General features: G+C 38.4%; 1 protein-coding gene across 1 annotated transcript in view; it reads left to right on the forward strand.

Annotated features, from left to right (window-relative positions):
• Positions 1-27,792, forward strand: part of ANTXR1 (ANTXR cell adhesion molecule 1) — a 319,441-nt gene that overhangs the window by 155,300 nt on the left and 136,349 nt on the right. The gene's annotated exons all lie outside the window — the stretch shown is intronic.

Consider the following 27,792-nt stretch of genomic DNA (forward strand, 5'->3'; position numbering starts at 1 on the left):
TGAGGAAAGGACCTTAAAAGGCTAAGGAGGTAGGATGGTATAATGGAAAGACCAGAGTCCAGAGTCATGGATTCAAGCTTTAAATCCTAACTCTGCTACTTATTACCCATGTGACCTTAGGTGAGTCATTTTCTCACAGTACATGGTCCCTGTCTTCAAAAAGCTTAGAATCTAATCTCTTGGAGAGAGATTACTACAATTAGCCTCACAATTAGCAAATAGTACAAAATAGTATGAAATCAAGTAATAGTTTTTATTATATAAATTATAAGGGCTATTTTGAAGAGTTAAGGAAGACTTCATGGAGACAGTGAGACTTGCTCTGAGTCTAAGAAAAATGATTGAGTTTTTTTTCAAATGTATAGAAAGGAATGGGAGAAGGATCCATAGGAAATGTAGACAAGCATGACAGCTTTGAAAATAACATGTTAAATTTATTGTATACAATAAGAGAAAAGCAAGCTGTATGTGGACCAGACTGGCAGCTACATTTGTGATCCTCTCTTTCTGGAATCAGTCATCTTATTTGGTGTTTGTTAAGTTTAGAATAAAAAATTTTAAAGAAAGGAAATGAGATCTGTTTTGGACATGTGGGATTTGAGGTGCCTACAAAACATCCAGTTGGAAGTATCCAATAGGTAGTGAGAATGACTAGGGTCAAATTAATAAATTTGGGAATCCATCTTCATAGGGATAATTGAACCCCTGGAACCTGACAGAAAATGAACAAATATATAGAGAAAAGAGGGCCTAGGACAGAGACTTGGGATACAACTATAACTAATGAATTCTGTTTTGCATATATTGAGGTGAGATGCTTACACATGATTCAGTTCAAAATGTTCAACGAGTTCTATGTAATGTGAGACTGGTGCTCAGGAAAGAGAATATATAAATATTTTGTTATATATAATACATAGATATAGGATTGAATATGTAGATCTGGGAGTCATCTTCATAGATCTGATAAGTGAACCTATAGGAGTTGACAGAGGATTATTTGATTTAGAAGAGAATTCAAATGAAGTACCTACTATTTGAAAGGAATTGTGATGGGTGCTAAGGATACAAAGGCAAAAGCAAAATTATTTATCTTATATTTAAATATATGTTATATTCCAATATTTGGAAATTCAGGACTGAAACTAAAAAGCATAGAAGATCTCATTTTACAAAGAGGAAATACGGCGTAGTGGATAGAGAGCTTGTCAGGAAGCCAGGAAGACCAGGGACCAATGTATTAGGTTGGCTAAACACGGTTTCCCAGAAAAACTGACTTGAACCAATTTGAAAAATTGCTCACCTATGTCTCTTTGAATTTCCGCTGACAAAGGTTAGGATTTGGCCTAGAGTCTGGGGCAGAATTGAGCCTACTTACAGGAGTTGATATATCCTAAGGATTAGAACTATCTAAAAATGAAACAAGGCGATAATGAGCTTCATATTACTGAAAGGCTTCTTGTAGAGAGTAGATGATATTTTTTTCTGAGAATTTATAGATTGTTAAAGCTAGTAAGGACCTTTGGAAAAATCTAGGTCTGGGTCCTCATTTTAAAGATACAGTATTTCTCTCTCCCTCAGCTTCCACATTCACGCAATCTCAATTTTTACTGATTCTGCCCTCACAACTTCTCTCCCATCTGACACTTCTACTGTGGCTATTCCAAACCTTCTCTTCTCTCCTCCAACTTCTCATGGCGCCATTCTCTCCATCCTCTGAACTGAAGGCCACATCTCATACTTTACCAAGAAAATGGAGACCATTCACCATGAAGGCCCACTTCTCCCCTTCTCCTCTCACAGTCTCTTGAAATTATCCCACATGATTTCCAGTCTCTAAAGAGGTGACCATCTTTGTATAAGTTGGAATCGGTCATCTTGTTTGATGTTTGCTGGGTAGGCCAGTCTCTACATATACCTCTTCGGTCTTCTTATACATTACTTTCCTCTACAAGCTTATAGCCCAGCCCAACTAGCCTTCTTTCTGTTCCTTACATGTGAAAATTCATCTATCTCTCTGCTTTTGCATGGGTTGTCACCCATGGCTAAAACGTTCTCCTTCCCCACCTCTGCCTTTTGGATTCCTTGGTTTCACTGAACACTCAACTTCAACTCCATTGTCTTTATGAGGTCTCTTCTAGCTTCTTCAGCTACTAATATCTTCCCATTCCATTTTATGTCTGGTCTGTATTTTTCTTAAATATACCTATACATGTATAGGTTGTGTCCCCTGTTAGAAAATAAGCTCCTTGAGGGCAGGGACTGTTTTGTCTTTGGGTTTTCAATTCTTGGTAGGGGCTTGGCACATAGAAAGTGCCTAATAAATGCTTATTAATTGATTCTCACTGCCAAAACGTTTGTTTCTGCCCTCATTACCTCTCGCTTGGACTCTTGTTATAGTCTCTTGACAGATTCTGTTACCTCTAGACTCTCCCCGCTTCACTTCATCCTAAATAGGGTGCTAGAATAATCTTTGAAATGTATAGTTATGAAAATACAACTCACTTTACTCTGCTTAAGAATCTTTGCACTGAAGAGAACATATCTACTTTAGGTATAATTCAGACTAAGTGACTTCCGTGGTCTCATCAGATTCTGAGATTCTAGCATCCCCAGGTGGGGCAGCTAGGTGATGGAGTGAGTAGAGTGCTGGGCCTGGAGTCAGGAAGATCTGAGTTCAAATCCAGTCTCAAGTACTTACTAGCTATATGACTCTGGGCAAGGGACTTAACCCTGTTTGCCTCAGTTTCTTCATCTGTAAAATGAACTGGAAAAGGAAATGGCAAACCACTCCAGTATCTTTGCCAAGAAAACCCCAGATGGGGTCACCAAGAATCAGACACAACTGAAATGACTAACAATAACAACAAAGCATCTCCAGAGGATGATATCTCAGAGTATCTCATGCTAACTGAATATGTAGCTTGCTTTAGATGCTGAGTTGTCAACACCCTGTCCAATTCAAAGGTGAAGGTCCCTCCAGTGAAATAAGAGAAAAGAAATTTGATCAAGGTTAGGTATGAAAAGCTGAAAAGACAGCCCTGCCTTTTTTATATTCTCCACAAAACTCAGTCCTAAAGCAAACAGTGGAAAGTTTCAGTGTTTCTAGCAACAAGCTCTATTTAAGTGCTGGTAGAAGAGTGCCAGACCCATTGTCAGGGAAGTTCCACATGCAAAAGAAAAGAGCAGGACATCTGGGGTACAAAATGCCAGCAGATGGTTGTTGGCACACACAAGGATAGTATAGAACATTCAGCTGATTCTCTTTCTCTCTACATGCCAGGTGAAAGTCTGGTGGCTTAATGGTTTGCTGACCATCCTCTGTACCTCATAAATTAGCCATCTCATTTCCATTGAATGCATTCCCTTTTTAGAAGCAGAGCTAAACCCATGGCCTAGGGTTGGACTGAAAGAAACTTCTGCCAAAAATCATGTGTTCTACTAATGGGAGCGAAACATTTACAGTAAACTCAGAACTTGTGACAATTCGGACGGGGTTAGGGCTACAGTTAACTCCCTCAATATTTATGAAAGAGGAGTTGCTAAGTACATGGGTACTGGAAACAAGATGACAAGGAATGTTTTTAAACTATGTAATGATAGTAGCTGGCAGTTTCATAGTACTTTAAAGTTAATGATGAACCAGGAAGACCCGAGTTCCAGTTTCACTTCTGGACACATACTGTGTGACCCTGGACAAGTCACTTAAACTTTCAGCACTCTATGCCAGGGACCAGCAAACTACAATTCATAGTCTGTATTTTTAAGCCTCACCTTGGGATGTAGTTTTTTGACCCCTGCTTTTGGCAGCTCTCTAAACCTATCAGTTATGGGAAAAGTACCAGCCTGATTCTGAATCCCTGGTTGCTAATGGACAAACCCCACTCCCCTCCCCAATTGCCTATTTCTTCCAATACTTTGTGACCTAACTCCATAATGTGCTGTCTGGAGGGACTGTTCCATAATTAATAAACTTCTTTTCATCCTACACCTTTCTGTTTTTCACTTCTTTCATATTCTGGCACTCACTGAGGCCTGGCTCCTTCCTGAGAAGGCTGCATTCCTAGCCACTCTTCCTTGTACTAAAAAAAAAATACTTTTTCATTCATTCGTTCATTTGTGTGACCAGGACAAGTCATTTAGGTTTTTTCAACCTCAATTACTTCCTCTGTAAACTGAGTGGAATAAGGCTTACACTACTTATGCACTGAGCTTTTCTTAAAAAAGGACTTTCTAAACTTGGAAGCACTATGGAAAGGTATTTTTATTACTACAAAACTTTGATGACTCTCATCATTGTGGGTAATTCCCCTGCTGCTAAGGATCACAATTCATCCTTTCTTTCTCATCATGTCATACTTAAATAATAATTTAGGACCCATATCACATATATTGTTTATAAACTGAGCCAGAGAGATTAGTAGGTCAACATTTATTTTGATAAGTGCTATCTGGTTGAAAAATATCTGGAAAACATTTGAGTTTTCTTTTCTTTTTCATACTGGCCTGTTTATCTTGGATGTTTATGGAATTGGCTTCCAATACTTTTATCACTAAATATTTTAAAGAATGTTTTCCTTCAATTTTGGAGAACGACAAAGTAGGGAAAAGGTCCTTCTAAATTCATACAGCTAAGCATGCCTGCGGAGTGGGGCAGAGAAAAAAGAGAACTGACATCTGGAGGTCAATTTGAATTGCAGTGTGAGCTTGGTGGCATTTATTAGTCCAGGATGATGGTCTTGTTCAATGAAAGCAGTCATCGATGGAGCCAAGAGCCTAGACAGACTGCATTCCTTCCTTCTCTGAGGTCTCTGTGTACAAAACTGATACTGCATAGTTCTGAATTATGTCTCCCCCGGCCCAAGTGAAAACTTCAGCAAAGAGCCTTTACCCATTTGTTCCTTGAAGAATTTACAGATATTTCTCAGAAGGCTCCCATGCTCTTTCTTCTGTGGACTACTTTCATGGTCAGGGCTGTAGGTGAAGTATTCCCTCCTCAGCTACAGAGCAAACTGATTATGTGATTAGGTAAGTAGGTAGATAGATAGATACATAGATACATAGATACATAGATGATAGATAGATAGATGATGGATGGATGGATGGATGGATGGATGGATAGACAGATGGTTGGATAGATATGTGGACAAATGAATCAGTGAATGAATTAATGGCTAAATAAATGAAGGAAGAAGAAAAGGAGGGAGGGAGGGAGGAAGGCAAGGAAGAAAGGAAGGAAAGAAGGAAGGAAGGGTGGGAGAAAGGAAGGAAGGAAGGAAGAAAAGAAAGAAAGACTTTGAAGCTTTACCTATATAACTACTGAAGAGAGCATTTATCAAGGAAATAGGGGTTATAGATCAAACAGTCCAGTTCATCAAGTGCAAATGATTTCCTTCAAGGAAGTGAAACTAGTTCCCATGATGCCAGACTACAGAACAGAACCTCACAGGGATCAGTGATATTTACGTAGCACTTCACAGTTTGCAAAGTACTTTATATATGGTATAGCTATTATGTCGTTTGATGTTCACAACACAGAGAGGCAAGAAAGTGTTATTATCCCCATTTTCCTGATCAGGAGACTAAGGCACAGAGAACAGAATTTACTTGCCCAAGGTTACATAGTGAGTAAGAACCAAAACTCACACCGGTCCTTTGATTCCGAATCTACATCATTTCCACTGCACCAAGTTCCTTTCTTATTGTTCTTTTTTTTACTGTATTTTCCACCCCTTAACTTTGAAATATAAATTACCAATTATAGCATTGGCCTCCAACCAAATATCTGCTTGTCTTCTGATAGGAGGTAACACTACTTTTAACGTTCTTAGATTGATTAAAAAGACCACAGAATCAGAGCCTTTACAGCTAGAGGAAATCTATTCCAACCTGCTCATTTTACTGAAAAGGAAATTGAGGCCCAGAAAAGTTTAGTGATTTGCTCAACATGACACGGGTAGCATGAATGTGTATTTTTAACACCAAGATAAAAAGTTTTAGACTCAAGTACAGGCTTGATGATAACATCACGATTAATGAGTGAGTCAAAGAACAAATCATAGAAATAATATGCAAAAGAGATAATAATAATGACACTTTTGTTGCTGTTCAGTCGTGTCTGACTCTTTGTGACCCCATTTGGCATTTTCTTAGCAGAAATACTAGAGTGGTTTGCCATTTCCTTCTCCAGCTCATTGTACAGATGAGGAAACTAAGGCAAACAAGGTTAAATGACTTGCCCAGGGTCACATAGCTATTAAGTGTTTGTGGCCAGATTTGAACTCAGGAAAATGAGTCTTCCTGATTCCAAGTCTGGCACTCCATACACTGTGTCACTTAGCTGCCCTAATGATATTACTCCTAAAGCAGTCATCAGAGGAAAACTGTACCTCTGAAAACATAAAGCAACTAAATAGAAAATTGAGTGTTTATTTTAAGATGTAGAAAATCAACATATAAATTAAAATATGCACAAAAAAGAAAAGTTCAAGGAGAAAGATAAAATGGGAAACAAAAAAAATAGAGAAATTAAAAACAAAAGTAAAAGCTGGCACTTTGAAAAGATAACAAAATTGGTGGGACTTTAGCTAACCTTTTGGAAAATAAAATTACCAAAATAAAACATAAACAAGGTGAAATCACAACCAAAAAGTAATTATTTAAACAAATTTACAGGTGAAGTTTATCAATAATACCTACCCTACAAAGTCTCAAAAACTGAGAAAGAAAAGATTCTAACAAACTCCTTTTATAAGACAAATGGAGTCTAAAGACCTGAAAGGAAGAGAGATGAAAAGCAAAAAATGAAAATTACAGAACAATAATCCTAATGAATATCTACATAAACATTTTAAATATAATCCCAGAAAAACATTTTAAAGTATTCATTATGACATAAAGAGTGAAAGGTTGGGTCAGCATCAAGAGAATAATTATTATCACTAATATTTTTATATTAATACTCCAAGCCACATGATTGTATCAGTAGATGCCAAAGCCTTTCCTAAACTATACCACTAATTTATACCTTTAAAAATACTAACTAAACAATATATCATAAAAGGTAAATAAGAAGAAGTATAATGTAGTAAATAGCAAGCTAGGGTTGGAATCAAGAAGACTTTGGTTAAAGTCCTACTTCTGACACATATTGGTTATCTGACCCTCAGCAAATCACTTAATGTCTCAGTCTCCCCAGTCAATTCTCTGAGACTACAAATTGTAGAGCAGATATCAGTCTTCATGGATAAAAAGAGCTCCATGTACTCAAAAAAATCAGTGATCCTCCAAAAAAACCAAACATATATCTAAAATAAAAATCTAGCCTTACTTGTGAAGGGGAAATAACAGAATTCCCAGGAAATAGAAGAGCAAAGCAAAGACATTCTTTTCTCCTTTATCACTGAAATAATTCTAGAAAACTAATGATAGCAATAAAGCAAGAAAAAGAAATTTAGGTAATAAACAATGGCAAAGAGGAGACAGAAGTATTCCTATTTGCAAACTACATGGAGGCTCACTTAGAAAATGCCACAGAATCAGCAAGGAAACTGAGACAATAACTACAATAAAGTAGCAGGATACAAAATAAATCTATAAAATTTGTCAGTATTTCTACCTGGTGAAAACAAAATCGAAAAGGAAATAATGGATAAGGGGAAATTGCATTCAAAATTAATACCAAATGCATAAAAAGATCGGGGACTCAGTTGAACAAAACACTTGGGACTGGGATAAGAGGGTGTCAGGAAGATTTGCCACCACAAGGGGCTTATGAAGAATATGAAGAATTCAGAGAAACATAGGAAAACTTGCATGAACTGATGCAAAGCAAAGTAAGCAAAACCAGGAAAACAATATACACTATGATTGCACCACCTTCATCTCTAGCCCTGGGGCATACTCAGGAAGGCCTAGGGTGGGAAGATCCACCATCAGCTGGGTACCCCATGCCTACCTTCTCCCTTTGTGCAGGCTGCTTAACCTGGACAGGACTTAGATGATATGGGAGTAAACAATTACATGCCTTTTAACAAGATGGAGGGCCACCTGGCCTTACTATCTGCCCTGACTCTATGCTCTATGTCACCTGACGGTGCCCACTTATATAACCTATACTTATATAACCTACACCTCTGAGTTTGTCATCCATCTCATCATTACATTCTTGGTGTTTACCAGACCACCCAGGTGGTATTTTAATAGAGATGGATAGAATAATGACAAACTTCATTGAGAACACAGAATCTAGACTCTCTAGGCAAATAATTTTTAAAATAGAAATTAAGGGGAAATTGTACATGTAGCCCTCAAAATATACTATAAAGCAATAATTTTAAGAATTATTTGGTACCTATTTTTTAAAAAGTAGATCAATGCAGAGACTAGATAAGCAAGAATCAGAAGCAACCAAACTAAATAGTCCGGCGCCAAATAAACCCAAAAGCATAAAAAACTTGGGGAAGAACTCACACTTTAAAAAGAACTACTGTGAAGATGGAGAGGAATTGGGGGGGGAGGTTTAAAACACCTATTTATAGCACACACTGCAATAAGTTCCAAATTGATACTCAAACATAAAAGCAAAAAACAAAATTTAACTAAAGGAAAATAGAGTTGTCTTTCAAAATCATGGCTAAGAACAGAATTCTTAATCAAACATGGAATAGAGGAGATCACAAAGGATAAAGTAGATAATTTTGATTGTATGAAATTGAAAAGCTTTTGCATGAACAAAATCAATGTAGCTAAGTTAAGAAGGGAAATGATTGACTGGAGAAAATCTTTATATCAACTATTATTAAATATACAGTATAGGGAATTCACACAAATACAATGAGAGCCAGTCATTGTTCAGTGAGAAAGTGGTCAAAGAACATGAAGAATTAGGTCTCAAAAAATAAATTTCAAGCTATTAACAAGCATATAAAATACTATTCTAAATCACATCAGAGAACTGCAAATCAAAACAACTCTGAGGTTTCACCTCATGCCTCAAAATCTTATAAAAAAAAAAAAAGACTAAGGTGATCATTGTTGGAGAAGCTGTAGAAAGAGGAGCACACTAATAAAGCTATGAATTGGCCCAGCATTTCTGAAAAGTAATTTAGGATGATTCTTTTTAAAAAGTGACTAAATAGAGGTGGAGCCAAGATGGCAGAGTAAAAGCAGCGACTCGCTTGAGCTCTCCCCCAAACCCCTCCAGATACTTGTAAAAAAAATGACTCTAAACAAATTCTAGAGCAGCAAAATCCCCAAAAAGACAGAGTGAAACAAACTTCAAGCCCAAGACAATCTGGATGGTCGACAGGAAGGGTCTGTTGCCCCAGGCTGGGAGAGGAGCACCTCAGGGGACTGAATCAAGGGGGTCTGTGGCAGTTTCCAAACTTCTCAACCCACAAATGCTAAAGACAACTTAGAAGGTCAGTGGGAAAGGTCTGGGTGAGAGAGAGAGGACTGCCATCCAGTCCTGGCCCTGGTGCAGCCCTGGGTTGGCAGCCACAGGAACAGCAGTTGCTTCTGGAGCTCTTAGCCCACAGATCTAGTGGCTGATCAGAGGGGGATTGCAGGGATCTCTTTGCTGGTGCTGAGGCAGGATACTCTTGCTTTGCCCATGCTTGTATCTGGGTCCTGGGTAGCAGTCCTTGAGCAAGGAGGAGCACTGGCATAGCCAAACTTGTGGCAGTGGTGGAGAGGGAACCCTCCTCTCACTTCCAGGACAGAAAAAAAGTGCCTGTGGTCACTCACAGACCAGAGCAGAGGCCAGGAGAGGAGTAAACACCTCTCCTTAGATTGTGCCATCTTGGAAGAACTGAAAACTTACAGGTCCCTAGAAGTATCTCTGAAAACAGTTGTCCCTGAAGCTTGGGACAGTACACCCTCCACACTGGAAGCAGAGCCCACTTTAATAAAGAGTTAAAAAGTCAAGTGACTAGCTGGGAAGATGAACAAACAGAAGAAAAAAAGCTCAGACTATAGAAAATTATTTTGGTGACAAGGAAGATCAAGGCATACAACCAGAAGACGACAACAAAGTCAGGACTCCTACATCCAAAGCTGTCATGAAAAATAGGAATTGGTCTCAAGTCATGGATGAGCTCAAAAAGGATTGTGAAAACCAAGTAAGAGAAGTAGAGGAAAAATTGGGAAGAGAAATGAGAGTGATGCAAGAAAATTATGAAAAACAAGTTAACAGCTTGCTAAAGGAGACCCAAAAAAAATACTGAAGAAAATAACACCTTAAAAAATAGCCTAACCCAAATGGCAAAAGAGGTCCAAAAAGCCAATGAGGAGAAGAATGCCTTAAAAAGCAAAATTGACCAAATGGAAAAGGAAATCCAAAAGCTCACTGAAGAAAATACTTCCTTAAAAATTAGAATGGAGCAAATGGAAGCTAATGATTCTATGAGAAATCAAGAAATTATAAAATAAAACCAAAAGAATGAAAAAATAGAGGACAATGTGAACTATCTCATTGGAAAAACAACTGACTTGGAAAATAGATCCAGGAGAGATAACTTAAAAATTATTGGTCTACCTGAAAGCCATGATCAAGAAAAGAGCCTAGACATCATCTTTCAAGAAATTATCAAGGAAAACTGCCCTGATATTCTAGAACCAGAGGGTAAAATAGAAATTGAAAGAACCCACCAATCCTTTATTAAAAGAGATCCCAAAAGGAAAACTCCTAGGAATATTATAGCCAAATTTCAAAGTTTCCAGGTCAAGGAAAAAATTGCAAGCAGCCCGAAAGAAACAATTCAAGTATTGTGAAAACACGATCAGGATAACACAAGATTTAGTAGCTTCCACATTAAGGGATTGGAGGGCTTGGAATATGATATTCCAGAGGTCAAAGAAACTAGGATTAAAACCAAGAATCACTTGCCCCGAAAAACTGAGTGTAATCAATGAGGGGAAAAAATTTGATATTCAACGACGTAGAGGAATTTAATGCATTCTTGAGAAGCCAGAGCTAAATAGAAAAAATTATTTTCAAATATAAGACTCAAGAGAAGTATGGAAAGGTAAATAGGAAAGAGAAATCATGAGGGACTTATTAAAGTTGAACTGTTGACATTCCTACATGAAAAGATGACATTTGTAACTCATGAGACCTTTCTCATTATTAGGGTAGTTGGAGTGAATATATATATAGGCAGAGGTCATATGGTGAGTTGAATATGAAGGGATGCCATCTAAAAAAGAGTAAATTAAAGTGTGAGAGAGGAATGTACTGGGAGAAAGAGAAAGGGAGAGGTAGAATGGGGTAAATTATCTCACATAAAAGAGGCTTTGGAAAAGCTTTTGTAGTGGAGGGGAAGAGGGGAGAGGTGAGAAGGAATGAGTAAACTTCACTCTCGTCAGATTTGGCTTAAGGAGGGAATAATATACACACCTAATTGGGTATGGAAATCTATCTTTCCTGACAGGAAAGTAGGGGGAAAGGGGATAAGAGAGGGAGGGATGATAGAACAAAGGGCAGATTGGGGAAGGGGGTAATCAGAAGCAAACACTTTTGAGGAGGGACAGAGACAAAGGAGAGAATGGAATAAACGAGGACCAGGATAGGATGGAGGGAAATATAATTAGTCTCTCACAACATGACTATTATGGAAGTGTTTTGCATGACCACACATGTATTTTCTATGTTGAATTGCTTGCCTTCTCAATGAGGGTGGGTGGGGAGGGAGAAGGGTTGAGAATTTGGAATTCACAGTTTTAGAAATGAATATTAGAAATTGTTTTTACATGCAACTGGGAAATCAAATACACAAACAAAGGGGTATTAAAATCTATCTTGCCCTACAGGAAAATAGAAGTGGAAGGGGATAAGAGATGGGGGGGCGGGGAATAGAAGGGAGAACAGATTAGGTGAAGGGGCAATCAGAATGCAGGCCATCATGGCGTGGGGGAAGGGGAGGGATGAGGAGAAATTTTGGAATTCAAAATCTTGTGGAAGTAAATGTTGAAAACTAAAACTAAATAAATAAAAAAGATTTTTAAAAAGTGACTAAATACTTATAGCTTTAGATCCAGAGATCCTACTACTTGGCCATATATCTCCAGGAATTCAAAGATAGAAAGAAGGTTCCCATATATATCAAAATATCCATAGCAGTAATTTTTTAATAACAAAGAACTGGGGGGAAAAGCAGGAATCAGTTAAATTATGGTATATGAACTGATCATGGCACATAAATATAATGAAATATTATTGTGTTGTAAAAAATGAAAACCATGAAGAATTCAGAGAAATGTGGGAGAACTTACATGAACGGATGCAAAGGAAGCAAAACCAGGAAAACAATATACACTATCATTATAATAAAATAAACAAGAAAGGAAGCTGAATGATATATAATTATAATTACCAAAGTTAGCCTTGTAGAAAAGTTGGAAAAATACACCTTCCTCCAGAGCCACATTGTAGAGGTGAGGGTCAGTGGATAAGAAATGTTACATAATACTGTCAGGTTCCATACATTAGTTTTGCTAAACATTTTTTCCTTTAAAAAAAATCTTTGTAACAAGAGATGCCTCAATGATTTAGAAAGCAGGGAAGAATATAATCAGAAATGAAGGTAGTGTAAAATCAATGGCATTTAAAAAAAAACAATAGACTCATCACCTTTTTCAGTATTAGTAAAGTCTGAAATCTTTTTCACACCTTTGGTATCTATCTGTCCTCCAGGTGCCTTGTGAATTGATTCCTCAATGACCTCACAATTGTAACATATCCAACAGTTGGGATGATTTTCTTGTCTTCATTCTTTTTAGTACCATTTCTACCTCTCCTATAATCACATTTAAGACCATGACATTAGAGTCCAAGTACAGTGGTTTTTCTGTTCTTGATGGCGGAAACAGTTTGTTACATTTTTAGCAGACCTTTTCCATTTTTCTTTAATTTATTGTCCTGCTTCCATTTTCATCCTTACATACCCTCAGAATGACTATGCTTAGTTGTATCCTTTGCCAAGCTTTCTTCACTCTGACTTTCCCTCAACTCTGCTTTATGAAGTGATAATATTCAGAAGCTTCCATCATCATTCTTCATAAGATTCTACAAATGACTTCTTATTCTAAACTGACGTTGCCTTTGGCCACTATCGCTCTCCATTTGACAAGAAGTATCTATCCTCTAGGAGCATACAGCCTAGAAGAGGAAATAGAACCCTAGTAGAGGAAAAAATTTCTTTAAAAATTAGTTAGACTACAAGGTAGAGAATATGATCAATTAATCAAGTAACAAGCATTTATTAAAAATCCCATATGTGCCAGGCACTTATGCTGAGAATTGGGGCTATAAATAACAGAAATAAAAGAATCCCTCTGCTGAAGAACCTTACATTCTAAGATTTATAACTATATACAGAATAAATATATAAAGAATAAATACAAATAAACACAAAGTAGTTAAATATAATGTGATTAGTATACAGTTGGGGGGAACCCTCATGTAAAAATTTTAAAAACTGGGATCATAATACCTATAGTGCCTACATAATGGGTTTGTGGTGAGGCTCTAATAAGATAACATATTTGACATTTTTAACCTTAAACAGTTATTTAAATATCAGCTATTTTTATTACAAGGAGTGGAGGCATAATAGTAATACCAATATACTAGGATGTCTTTCTAAAGGTCTTTGAAAAGTTGCTTAAACAGTTTAGTACATACCATGAAATTTTTCTTTTGGAAATATTTTCTTGTTCAGTGACCTAAATTCAACCCTAAGTATCGTATTTTCTTTCTTCTGTATAGCATGCTGCTTTTTCTGTACCACATAGTTTTGATCATTTTTACAAACTGCTCTTCCCATGCTTTCATTTCTCATGTCAGTGACACAATTTCCGAGACTGAAAAAATAGAACAGCAAAGGGCAGAGAGGCCCATTCCTAGAGAACTGCCCTCCGGGTGATGACTTATTTAAACTTGTATTCATGAAGACCATCAGTATGAATCAGTGGCAGGAGTGTCACACTGATTAAATTACAGGTCTTTGAAGTATAAAGCATAAATCCCCTTGAAATGTCTGAAGGCAAGTTATTGAATTCCTTTCTTTAAAAAATAGGCTTCGTGCTCCAACTCTAGGTAAGCATCATTGAACTCTCTACTTCTTGAAGTAGGCCATTTATACTGACTCTGACCTAAACCATGTTCCAAATTTTTATAATCTTAATTTCACCTTTGTTTTTTCATTGTAACTATTGCTGGTATTCCTTAATTTAAAAAAACCATTTATTTAGCACCAGTTTTCTTTTGGTAATGCCATATGACAACGTAGCATGGAACACCACAACATTTAAAGAATCAATATGGCCAATGACCCAAAAGGACATAAAGAGTCAGATGGTAGGACAGGTAGGTGGTACAATGGACAGAGTGCCAGGCCTGGAGTCAGGAAGACTCATCTTTCTGAGTTGAAATCTGGCCTCAGATCCTTTTTAGCTATGTGACCCCGGGCAAATCATTTAACCCTGTTTGCCTCAGTTTCCTTATCTGTAAAATGAGCTAGAGAAGGAAATGGCAAACCACTCCAGTATCTCCACCAAAAAAAACCCCAAATGGGGTCACAGAGAGTCAGACATGATTGAAAAAAAAGACTGAACAACAAGGTAGAATAAGGTCTGTAGTGTGTGTATGTGTGTATATATACATATGTAGCAATAACAATAATTTGCATCCAAGAAATGACATAAATAATATCATCTAAGAAATGTATAAATAGAAATGAGGCAAACCAATTATGCATTGAGAATGAGGGATAAAAGACAACTTTGGTACTACATTGGCACTTATGGAATATTTGAAGAACTAGAAGAAGAACTCTATTATGTTGAGTAGATCCTTTATGGATAATTTAGTGGAGGACACAGACAAGAATTGCACATTATAAGAAGTCATGTATGAATTACAATCTAAACACTTGGAAAGATTGCCCACATCATTTAGATCACAGATGCATCAAGAGTCTTGAAGCATCATCAGTCTATAGTCAATAGTCAGAAGGTGAGTTCAAATGGGCTGCCACTGTCCTAATATGGTAAATTAAATTAATTTCTTTTCATTTCAACAGATATTAATAGCTAATAATTTTCAAGGCACTGTTATGATCAGAGAATCATAGATCTAACCTCAGAGGTCATTTAGTTCAACCTCCCCAATTTATAGATGAGGAAACTGATAGTCTCTGAAGAGGATACAAAGATGAAGTGCCTGCTCTCAAGCAGCTTACAATCCAGTAAGGAAAATAAAACAAGTACATAAATATTTCTACTACAAGGTAGAATAATACCATTAATAGTTAATATGTGTGCATTACTTTTAAGTTTTGGAAAGAATATTACATATACTATTTCATTTGCACATAATAACCCTGTGATGTAGGTCTTATTATCCCTATTTTACAATGAGGAAACTGTGGTAGAAAGAAGTTAAGTTATTTGCCTGAGGTCGTATAGCTAGTCAGTGTCTGACGCAGGATTCGAGCTCTGGTCCTCTTTATTCCAATTTCAGTAATCAATGAAGTAAGCCATCTTTTACCTCATTGTGCCATGCCTTTCTCCTTCCAAAGGAGATTTCTTGAATAAATTTCTTGAATGTATCCCCTCATTCACTTCCCACTAAAACTACTCACTTCTCACACAGTAAGCCAGGAACTCATATTTCTTCACTCTAACTCCAGTATTCTTTCCACCACACCATGATTCTCCAAGCTCTGTCCTAAATTAAACAAGTAACCTGAATTGAAATGTGTATAAAGCAACTGAGATAGAAGAAGAGGGTGGGGGTGGTCAACCAAGCAGGATGCTGTTTACATGTGGATAATAGCTTTGATCCCCCTGGATATTCCACTGAATGCTGAGATGGTACATTCTAGAACTGGAATAAAAAATGCATTTAATGATGAAGAGGAGGAAGTGGGGAAGGGACCAGCAACCACTGGCAGCTGCCTGATTCCATTGGTCTGCCGGAAAAAAAGATTTATAGTGGTTTGCAAGGCAGAAGAAATTTGAATACATAAGGCTGCTATCTTAACAGTGATGGGGATCTCATAACATGGTGAACAGAAAAGCTATGAAAAACCAATCTCCTTTAGAGGAAACAAACATCCAATAGCTTCATTAGGTACTTTTCTGCTTAAATCTAAATATACTTTCAATGTATGTGTTTAGTCCTATAATTATAGAATTAATTCTGTTCCATTAACAAGAATATATTAGAATTCAATAATCTAATAAAAAGCATAAGCCCTTACTACGTTCAAATCACTGTGACAGATACCAAGGAAGATGCAAATATAAGATAAGATCACCTCTGTCCTTTGGGAGCTTATAAATGAGTGGAGAGGGAGTATAAGCCACACACAAATAACTGTTTATTTCAATATTTCACCTTATGTGACTTCATCAGTATGGTTGTTCCATCTACCGAGGCAGAATCATAGCCCCTGGTATATGATTTTTATGAGTTACTCTAGCCGATAAAGCAAATTTGTCACCAGAAGGCTGGCTAGCCTTTGGGAGGAAAAAAATCTCTCCACATTTAGCTATACTGATCCTTGATGATAGAAATGAGTGTGTCACTGAGTCCATACCGGAAGCTTTTCTAGCTTTTGAAAGCCTGACAGAGCTTGTGTTCACCAGAACTGAAGGCCACCTCCATGCAACGATGAGGTATTTAGGGAGAAATTTAATGGAGGAACAAAAATAACTATGATATATAATCATTCATATTGAATTTATAAGTGAGGTAGAAAAAAGTGGCTCTGCTACCTTGGGACAGAAGGATCACTTGTGACTGGGAAATAGAATGGGACGGGAAGGGTTTTTGACACCAGTTTGGGGAGATGTTGTTTGAAGGTTCACGACGTGCAGCTAGGTAATAATGTAGGGTTTTTGTTTGGCAGGCAGGTTCTGTATTTTGCCATTTGGTTTTCTGAACTTCTTATTACATTGGAATTTCATTATAACTTAAAATAAGTTATAAGATTTTTATGGTATTTCAATCAATTAACCAATCAACAATTGGTTTTAACCAATTAACGATCTATTAACCACCTGCTATGTGCCAGGCACTGTTCTAGACATAAGAGATACAAAAACAAAAGTGGAACCGTCCCTAACTTTAACAAGTTACATTCTATTAGGGACACAACCTGTACCGGGTATATAAACATACGTGCAGATTAATTATGAGGTAATGGAGTCAGCCAACGAATGGGAAGAGAGAAAAGAGAGAAAGTGTTGCTGATAAGCAACTGAAAGAAGGCCAATTTGACTATACTGCAGTTTGGAAAGAGAATTAGAATATTATAATAAGGCTAGAATGAGTTCTGGGAAATGGCCTGAAGCCTGTGGGAGTTCTCAGCAAGGACTTGCCAGGGAACCTGAATTCAGTCAGATCCCACAGGGACTAAAATGCGTGGGTGTTCTAACCAGAAATATGCCAAAGCCTGCAGAAGCCAGAGCAAACTCTGATAACTGGAGCCTGAAAGTTGGAGAGTAGAGAGAATGGAGACGTAGGTCATGGTCTGTGTGAATAGCTGTACTACAGCCCCCATGGATCATCACCCAGAAAATCAGCGTGGGACAGGGCAAAACTGAGAACCATAGCAGGAAATGGGGCTAGGTCTATGACATGGCTCATGGACTGGCTCATGTGTGCCTTGATGGAAGCCTGAGGCCAGAGGGATCTCTAGCAATTGATTGGACACCATTGCAATGGATGGAACCAATTCCAAGTTGGGAACTGTGCTAAGAGGAAAAGACAGAAAAGTGACGAGGACATAAACCACCAAGAGACAAAAGTAGAAGCCAAAGACGATGTCAGAAGGCAAGGTATGGTACCTGCTCCCACATCTGGGACTGCATCAGCATAAGAACCCAGAATACAGAGAAGAGAGGACCAAACGGGATGTCCCCACCTCATTCAGTAGTACAGGCTGTGAAAGAGTTTGGCTTTAAACACAAAGTCCTAATCCAGGAAGTGAGACTTGAGATCATAAGCCAACACCTAATACAATGAAGAAAAAAAAACATCATGGAAGAGAAGTCCAAGAAGGTAACCAATAGGAACTCAATCAGTTAATCAGTCAATTAACATTAAGTGCCTATTATGTTCCAGGAAAGGGCAGCTAGGTGGCACAGTGGATAGAATGCCAATCCTGGAGTCAGGAGGACTCATCTTCCTGAGTTCAAACCCAGCCTCAGAAACTTACTAGTTGTGTGACCCTGGGCAAGTCACTTAACCCTGTTTGCCTCAGTTTCCTCATCTGTAAAATGAGCTAGAGAAGGAAATGGCAAACCACTCCAGTATCTTGGCCAAGAAAATCCTAAATGGGGTCACATAGAGTTAGACACAACTGAACCACAAATGTTCCAGGAGCTATGCTAAATACTAGAGATACAAAAAGAGGCAAAAGATAACCCCTAACCTCAAGTAAATCACAATCTAACGGAGATGAAAGCGCCCATTTCAATGAAGTAATCTTACTATTCCTCTTTAATAGCCCACTCAGTATAGCAGTTGTTCCAAACCTTTTCATTTCTCCTCAAGCTTCCCACATGATTCCCTCTCTCATCTCACTCTGCCAAAAATTGAAGTCATTTTTAGGAGCAAAATCTCCATTCCTCCTCATCACACATGTCTCTGACCTCATCCATCACAATCACCTCCATAATTTCAGCCTTTGATGATGAAATATCTCTTTTGCTTACATAGGCCACCTCCTTGACATCCCATTCTCTTTCATCTTCTCCAAAATACTGCTTCCTCTTTCATCCCCAGTCTCTCATTAATCTTCAATGTTTCCCTTTCTACTAGATTCTTCCCTCCTACCAACAAACAGGCCCATGCCCCTCTCCTTAGAAATCCTTCACTAATTCTTATTAGGCCCACCAGCTATCATCCTATTATCTCCTCTCCCTTCTTAACTAAACTCCTTGAAAAAGCTGTCTAAACTAGGTATCTCCTTTCCACTCACTCCTTTCTAAACCCTCTGCCCTCATCATCCAAATGAAGCTGCTCTCTCCAGAGTTACTAGTGATCTTTTATTTGCCTTTTCGAAATTCTAACCCTTTTTGACCTCTCTGCAGCCTTTGACACTGTTGACACCCTATTCCTCCTGGAGTCTCTTTCCTCTCCGGTTTTCATGACTCTGGTCACTCAGTTCTCCTACTACCAGTCTGACTACTACATCTCAGTTTTGGGGTTGAGGGAAGTATATTTTCATTTATATAACACTCACTAAGTGTGGGTGTACCCCAAGGCTTTATCCCAGGACCTCTTCTATTCTTCCTCTATCCTATCTCACTTGGTAATCACGTTAAATCCCACATGTTCAATTATCATCTATATAGATGATTCTTAGTTGGAAAAGAGAAAGAGTATGAGACAAGATCTGCACTCACTGAGAAAAGAAGACTATCCTGGAGGTTGACAGCCACCGGAATCTTCATTAGGTGATAAATCTGAATTGAGTAAAGCTCAAAGGAGGAGATGTTACTGAATGATATTGGTAGAGAGAGAACCAGGGGATAAGGGATATTCCAACTCCCCAACCATAACCAGTGAGTCAGGGGGTGTAAGTAAAAGACTGGAAAGGGTGGCCAGGGAAACCTTGCCAACATGAGGGAGCCACTTCTCAGTTAGCGTGAGAAAAGAAAAGGTTTTGTTTTTCAGTTTAGTAACACATCTGGGATTTTCTTTTCATTTTTCATATTTTATTTCTCCCCATTTACATGTAAAAACAATTTTTAATATTTGTTGGGGATTTTTTAAAAAGTTTTGAGTTCCAAATTTTATTCTTCCCTTCCTTTCCTCTTCCCTCCTTGAGATGGTAAGCAATCTGATATAGGTTATACATGTACAATCACGTAAAACATTTCCATGTTAGTCATTTTGAGGAAGAAAACTCAAAACAAAAAAAAGAGAGAAAGAAAGTGAAAAATAGTATGGTTTGGTCTGCATTCTCATACCATCACTTCTTACTCTAGAGGGGTTAGCATTTTTCATCATGAATCCTTTGGGATTGTCTTACATCATTGTATTGCTGAGAATAGCTAAGTCATTCACAGTTGTACATCATACAATGTTTCTGTTACTGTGTACAATGTTCTTCTGGTTCTGCTCACTTCACTCTGTATCAGTTCATGTAAATTTTTCCAGGTTTTTCTGAAATCATCCTGCTCATCATTTCTAATAGCACAATAATATTCCATCACAATCATATACCTCAAATTGTTCAGCCATTCCCCAGTTGATGGGCATCCCCTCAATTTCCAATTCAGTGAAAAGTTTTAAGAGGAAAGTCAGTTCATTATCCATTGAACAGGATTTCCAGAAAGCACAGTGAAAGGAGTGGCCAACTTTAGGGTTGAACTTTGGGGAAGGTTGGGTTGAGGGAAATGGGAATAAGGGATCAGTCATTGGGGTTTAAACAATAGCAGCCAGAATTCAGAATCACTGGGATGGGGAAGGAATAATGGGAAGGGAATATATTAGTCATTGAGGAATGAGTTCAAGTACGTTATCATTGTCCATCAAGTTTTGGTCTAATGGTGGAGTTATAGGAGGCTGGAGAGGGTCAGTCACTAATAGTCAGTAAACAGCTGGTCATTTATTAAGTACCTATGATGTGCCAGGCACTGTGCTAAGGGCTAGAAACATAAATATGAAAAAGAAAGACACTCCTTGTCCTGAAAGAGTTTACAATCTAATGGAGGAAGAAAACAAATAAAAGGAAGCTGGAAAGGAGGAAGGAGAGGAGAGAAGGTACCAGTGAAGAAACATTATAAAGAAGTCCCAAAGAGTACAGCCAGTGGGAAATAAAAAGATGACTGGCCTACCCTCCATAAATCAAGGTTCTGGAACATAATGGAATGGCTGGTTCTCTCTCTCTCTCCCTCTCTCTCTCTCTTACACACACACACACACACACACACACATACACAACACACACACACACACAAACATCCAGTCAATCACTAAATCTTCCCATTTGTTTCTCCACAAGATCTCTCCTATTTGTCACTTTCTCTCAACTCTTACAGCCACAGGCATAGTTCAGGTCCTTATCACCTCCCTTCTGAACTGTTGCAATAGCCTTCTAACTGTCCTCTCCACCTCAAGTCTCTCCCCACTCCAATTCATCCTTCATTTAGCTGCCAAAGTGATTTTCTTAAAGTGTAGGTCTGACCATGGCATCCCTTATTTGATAAACTCCAGTGGCTCTGTATTCTGTCTAGTATAAAATCATCTGTTTCTCATTTAAAGCTCTTCACAATGAGGTCCATCTCTCTCTTCCCAATCTTCTTACATTCTATTCCCCTCCACTCATTCTATGATTCAGCCATACTGTCCCCCTTACTGTTTCTCACACATAACTCAGTCTCCCATCTCCATGTTTTTGCACTGGTCATCGTCCATGTTTAGAATGTATGTACTCCACCTCCAGTTCATAGAATCTCTCTTTTCCTTCAAGACAGAGCTCAATCACCACCTTCAAGATGAAGCCTTTTCTGACCCTGCCTCCAACTGCTAGTACTTTCCTTCCCAAGTTTCCTTATGTTTAACTATTTTGTATTTATTAGTAATTTTCTCTTTATATTTCTTCTGTATGTGCTTATATGTGTCCTTGTCTCCCCTATTAGAATTTAAACTCTTTGTGAGCCAGGAGTGTTTCATTCTTTATATTTGTATCCGTAGTGCCTGGCACAGAAAAGGCACTTAATGTTTGGTGAATGATTGATGGTGCAGAGGATAGAGTGCTACCCCTCAGGTCCAGAGGACCTGAGTTCAAATCCAACTTCAGACACTCAGCTGTGTGACCATGGTCAAGTCACTTAATCCTCTTTGCCTCAGTTTTCTCATCTGTAAAATTATCTGGAAAAGGAAATGACAAACCAATCAGTATCTTTGCCAAGAAAACCCCATGAAGAGTCAGATACCATGAAAATGATTGAACAGAAAGAGAAACTGATTGATTACTTAGCCCAACCATGGGCAGTTTATCAGGGAGCTAAGAGGGCAAAGTTGGTGCTGCTGTTCCAAGGATCAGAGAAACAACACAGGGTTTCAGAATACAGAATAATACAAGATTGGGACCCAAAAACCTACCTGATCCATAGTCTCGGTCTCCACTACTAGCTGTATGATCTTGAACAAGTCCTTTTACTTGCCTAAGTCCCTCTAAAATTAGTAGGTTGGACTAGATCATCTCTGTGTTCCACAATTAGAGGAACAAATGAATTCTGTAGGAAAGAGAAGGAATTTGGATCTTTGGGTTTGAATATCCAAAACCTCTTAGCAATTAAAAGCACTGGATATCTCTCAAAAAGAAAAAGAAGTCATGACGTCCCTCCCCCACATTCATTCCTGTGAGCAGAAAGCAGAGACCAGCTGTTCAGGCTTCATCCAACTTGAAAAAAAAAGTGGAATGCAGTCCTTCTCAATCACATGGCATAAGCCTCCAGAAGAAAGCTCTCACACAGCTGGAGGCAGAGAAGCCGACAGTCTATACTGAACTGGAGTTAGAATCAGGACACCAGAATTTGCGGCTTGGCTCTGCCACTCAGTAGCTATGAGGGCTGAGAAGAGGGACTGTGCCTATAGTTTCACTCATATAGGGACCTCTCAGGGGAACCAGTGCAGGAAGGCATATGGTACCTGCAGGGGAAAGACAATGCCACCCAACTTAACACAAGCACGTGGAGAGGAGTAAGATGAGAGAAAGCTGGAAAGGCACTGAGGACAAGGCACCAAATTCTGGAGTCTTGATTGAATACTTAGCTGTAATGGGACAACTCTTCGTTACAGAATCACCAGATTTCGAGCCATCTTTGGAAATCTTCACCTGACCTACATTTTTATCACACTATTTGGCAGGTTTTGACAAATGTCTACTTTACTCAGACAAAACCAAACAATAATATCTAAAAAAGGCAAAATGATGACTTTGAAAGGAGCTGCATCAACTCCATGGTAAAAAATAAACCAAAAACCTTTGTTTAGAACTTGAAAAAAATGAAATAAAGATGCTAGAAACATCAAATCTGTTAAACCCATTATTGGCTAAAAAAATTGTGATGTCTAGGTATAGTGTCAAGGGCATTGGACCCAAATTAAGAAGACGGGTTGCAGTTTCTTTTGTAATCATCTTTTTATTGTACTATGTTATGTAAATGCTTGTTTTATTCCATAAATTAAAATTTTAATTACATTTTTTAAAAAGATAGGTTCAAATCTTGGATGTGTCTCTTCCTAAATATGCAACAAGTTAATTTCCCACTTTGAGCTTCAGTTTTCCCAACTATGAAACAGAATTAATAGTGCTTTCACTGCCCAACTCATAGCATTGTTGTGAAGAAAGTGCTTCATAAACCTTAAAGTGCTAGAGAAATTAATAATAATAATAATAATAATAATACTGAAGTGGTTTCACTTAACTTTCCAAATAGAAACTTCCCACTGAAAGCTCACTTCAGACTGTTTGTACTAGGGTTTTATGGAAATATTCTGGGTCTCTAGATTCAAGAGACTAGCATCAAGGGACCTATTAGTTGCATATCTAGTCCTGCCTCTGTCATTAAACTGTGCAAGTTGGACAAGTCACTTTTTATCTCTGAGCCTCAGGGAGTAAATGAGATTGGCATGGAGAGAATAGAGAGATAAAAAAACAAAAGGTCTAAGAACTGAACCTTGGGCAAATCTGATCCTCTTTGAAAATGAAGGACAAGAGGCAGCTAGGTGGCACAGTGGATACAGCACTGACCCTGAAGTCAGGAGGACCTGAGTTCAAATCCGGCCTCAGACCAAACACTTGACACTTACTAGCTGTGTGACCCTGGGCAAGTCACTTAACCCCAATTGCCTAACAAAAGAAAAAAGAAAAAGAAAATTAAGGACAAACAGCAGCAACAAAATGCATCATCAACCTTTCCATAAGGGAAAAATGAGATTCAAATAATTAATCAGAGCATTCCGAAGGGGGGAAAACTCTAGAAGAACAGCCTGGGATGAGGTCATAGGACGATTTATGGGAAGAGGACTGAAGGAAGCAGATTGCAGTTGGTTACCTGGATAGCTATGTAGCCCATTCTGCTATGGGGCGGGGGGGGAGGGGGAAAGGGAGGGGGGGAAGGGATGTAAAACACCATGGGAACTGTCTAGTCAGTTCTTTAATTTTACAGGGAAGGAAATATAGACCCAAGGAGAGAAAATTATTCAAAGTCACATGTTTACTCAGGGGAGAAATTACCAGTCTTGGAATCAGAAGACCCAGGTTTATACCTGGGGTTTTATATTTTCTAGTTATATGTCTCAGGGCAATTTTTTTTCCTGAATATCAATTTTCCTATCTGTAAAAATGGAGAAAACAACTAATTATACTACCTACCTTACAGTGTTGGGAGGAAAGCATTTTATAAACCTTAAAGTATTGTATAAATGTCTATTATTATTATTAGTGATATATGCAGGGAAAGTTGCTGATAATTAGAACTGCCAAACTAGAATGCACTACATTGCGAAGTAATTTATCTTAAGAGTGTTAGAGGGGAACATTGGGTGGGAGATTGGATGAGATGACCTTCAAATCCCTCTGATATACAGCATGATATATGATTCTTTTAAAACTTTAACTAGAACCTGGGTCTTCTCATTTCCAGGGTAGGGATCTTTCCATTGCACTACTATGAATATTCTCTCCTATTACAAAGATTACCTAGAACCATGAACTAGTTCATGTCATGTTTGAAGATGATTTTTCTGCCAGTATATCTCAGTGGGCATTTATTTAACTCCTCCTGTGTGATTAGCACTAAGTTAATTATTTCAAGGATCTACAATTTCATTGTGTGGGTTGTCATCCCACTAATACAGATAGTATGCCTCCTACATACTTGTATAAAGTCCTTGCTAATGAAAAAAAAATAGAAAGATATATTTATATACATATATACTTATGTATGTATGTCTGTGACATGCTGGCCCAGTAAAATCCAAAGTCCCTAGAATCCATAGTCCCCAGAATCCAGGGTCACCTTCGAGGGAAGAAATTGTGCTTGTAGTTCCAGAGTATAGCATAAGTATACTGGCCCCAACAAAAGAATACAAAGCCTGGAAGTCAGCAGATCTCCACGCAACAGTTAAATTCCAGAGGAGGTGTCTTTCATTATCTTTGAACTATACATTTTTTGAGATCCAGAGTTTTTACAAACAGCTTTATGACAGTTTTTATTTCATTCACAGTAGTTCACCCTGTTATCAAGTGGCTGCCACTGTTTTCTTTCCTTGGGGACTTATTTACTTCTTGTGGATAACTGAAAGAATACTATTCCTGAAAAAAAAATTCCTTAGTGCAAAGGGTGGTTAACCAATCCCAAGATCATTATTCCAAGAGCAATGCTCCTTGGAAGCACCCTCCCAGTACTTATTCCCTTCTTTCTCCTCCTCCTTCTTCTTTCTCTCCCCTTGTACTTTCCTCATCATCTCACTGGGCTCTTTGGCTAGGGCTCCTGCCAGAAATCTGACTCTGGGGGAAACCACCCACCACTGTGTTTGGTCTACTCCTACAGCCACCTGTACATCTGAGGCTTTTGCTCCTTCTGATATAACCTGATATTTCTGCAAACCTTGATGAGATGGGCCAATACTTGGTTTGGGGGACTTTGAACTTCCTAGCTCTTAACCAAAGATGTCCCCAGTGGTTGCAATAAGAAAAAGCTGCTTCTTTGCCAATTTTGAAAAGCCCCAAAATAACTCAGGCCTATATTGACGTCTTCTTTGGGTGAAGCCAGAGAGCCATCTTGGAACTCAATAAATAAGTTAATAGTTGACATTGTACTTTACAAATACTTTCCACAACAGTCTTGTGAGGCAGGTTGTTTAAGTATTATTATCCCCCCATTTGGTAGATGAGTAAGGTGAGGCTCACAGAGGTGTGTAATTTAACCAAAGCTATAAAGCTACAGAATCACATCATCCTCCAGGAGGAAGGAACCTCAGAGGCCTTGTGGTTTGACTAATACCTAAATCATAATTTCTTCTACAATGAGGGGTCATCCAGTCTTTACTTAAAAATTCTTAGTGAAGGGGAACACACAACTTCCCAAGGAAACCCATACCTTACTTGAATATATTATTAATTAGAAAGTTATTCTTTCCATCAAGCCTAAATTTTCCTCTTAGGAATTTCTACCCTTTGTTCCTCGATCCTGGAGCCATGCAGAACAGAAGTTACCTCTTTTCTGTTTTACGTCTCTTCCAAAGCTAGAGAGTAATCTAAGGGAAGGAAACCAGGATGGAGAAGGTTCTCTGGTTATTCCTGTATGAGGATTGGTGGAAGGAACCAGAAGAATTTAACCAATAGAAAACAAGATAGGGTTGGGGCGGGGTAGGGGATGGGGAGAAGAGGGAGCATGACAGCTATCTATCTTCAAGTATTTGAAGGGCTGTCTTATGGAAGCAAAATTAGTCTTATTCTGGGTGGCCTCAGAAGATAGAACTAAGAACAATGGGCAGAAGTTGAAAAGAGACAAATTTGGCCTTGATATAAGGGAAACAATTATAATAAATTAGAGCTATGCAAAAGTGAAATGGTTTCTTCAGGAGTTGATAGGCTGTTCCTTTTTGGAGGTCTTCAAGCAATTTCTGGATGACCCTTTATCAGCTGTGTTACAGTGGAGATTCCTTTTCTGATGTGGGTTGGATTAGATGGTCAGAGAGGTGCCTTCCAACTCTGAAATTCTGGTGAAATACTTGAAAATACTTATGATGACCCTCACTTACATCTTCATTTCTGGACAATAATGTAGTATGATGGAAAAGGAAGGGTCTAGACTGAGTTAGGAAACCAGAGTTAAAGCTCTGGCTAGCTGTATGAAATTCCTCAAAGAAGTCAGTTTTAAGCTTTAATAGCTTAAAAATGCACTAAGACTTTTCAGACATACTGTAGCTGTATGCACGTAAATAAACATATCACATATACAATTATACCTGAAAAATAGATGGTGGAATTGTCAATCTATACCTGTCCTGGGCCCAGTGGGGCCTACCACATATGTGGTTGCCTTAGAAGCAATAAGTGCTTCTTGACCTTTATGAAAGAAAGGAGAGGCAGGGCAGAAAGAAGTGAGCTCCCTCAGTCTTCTGGAAGAAGGAGAGAGAAAACAGAGCCAAAAAGACTCCTTTTCTCCTGGTCACCAACAGCTTGGACAAGATTATCATACTCTGTCCTTACACGTCTAGCATTTCATGACTTTGTGGTTCTATGATGATAACCTCCATTTGGCACTCGAGCAGCCCAGGGCAACGGTAGGCTTAGGACCCTGGGCTGTAAATCAATGTTTTTATCTTGTAAAACACTCATACAGGCCTACTGGGACAGAGAAGGAAGAGCACAAAGACAGAACTAACCCTTTGCTCTTGGGGGTAGCCGGCAGGAACAAAGAAAATAAGGTTAAGAGAAAGATCCTTGAAGCCCTACCTATTGCCTCCACTCTACTCATATCACACCCTTGTAGTTATGTTCCTTCTTGCTAGGATCCAGGATCACTCAGTTTTGCCTTTTTTTTTCCCACGACTGAATCTCCGTAGCTCACCTGGGTTGGAAGCACAGGGTCTACTCACAGGCCCAGCCCACTCCAATCAGCTTGGGAACTTTGACATGCTCTGTTTAACAACCGCGGCCAGTTCTACCACCTTCCTAGGCAGCCTGGCATCCCCGCATGCTCGAGGATTCTCTATATTAACTCTAAACTTAGTGTGGACATTTGATAAGATTA

This window comes from Vombatus ursinus, unplaced genomic scaffold (genome assembly GCF_900497805.2).
Source record: "Vombatus ursinus unplaced genomic scaffold, bare-nosed wombat genome assembly UNPS02014778.1, whole genome shotgun sequence".
NCBI classification, from domain to species: Eukaryota; Metazoa; Chordata; class Mammalia; order Diprotodontia; family Vombatidae; genus Vombatus; species Vombatus ursinus.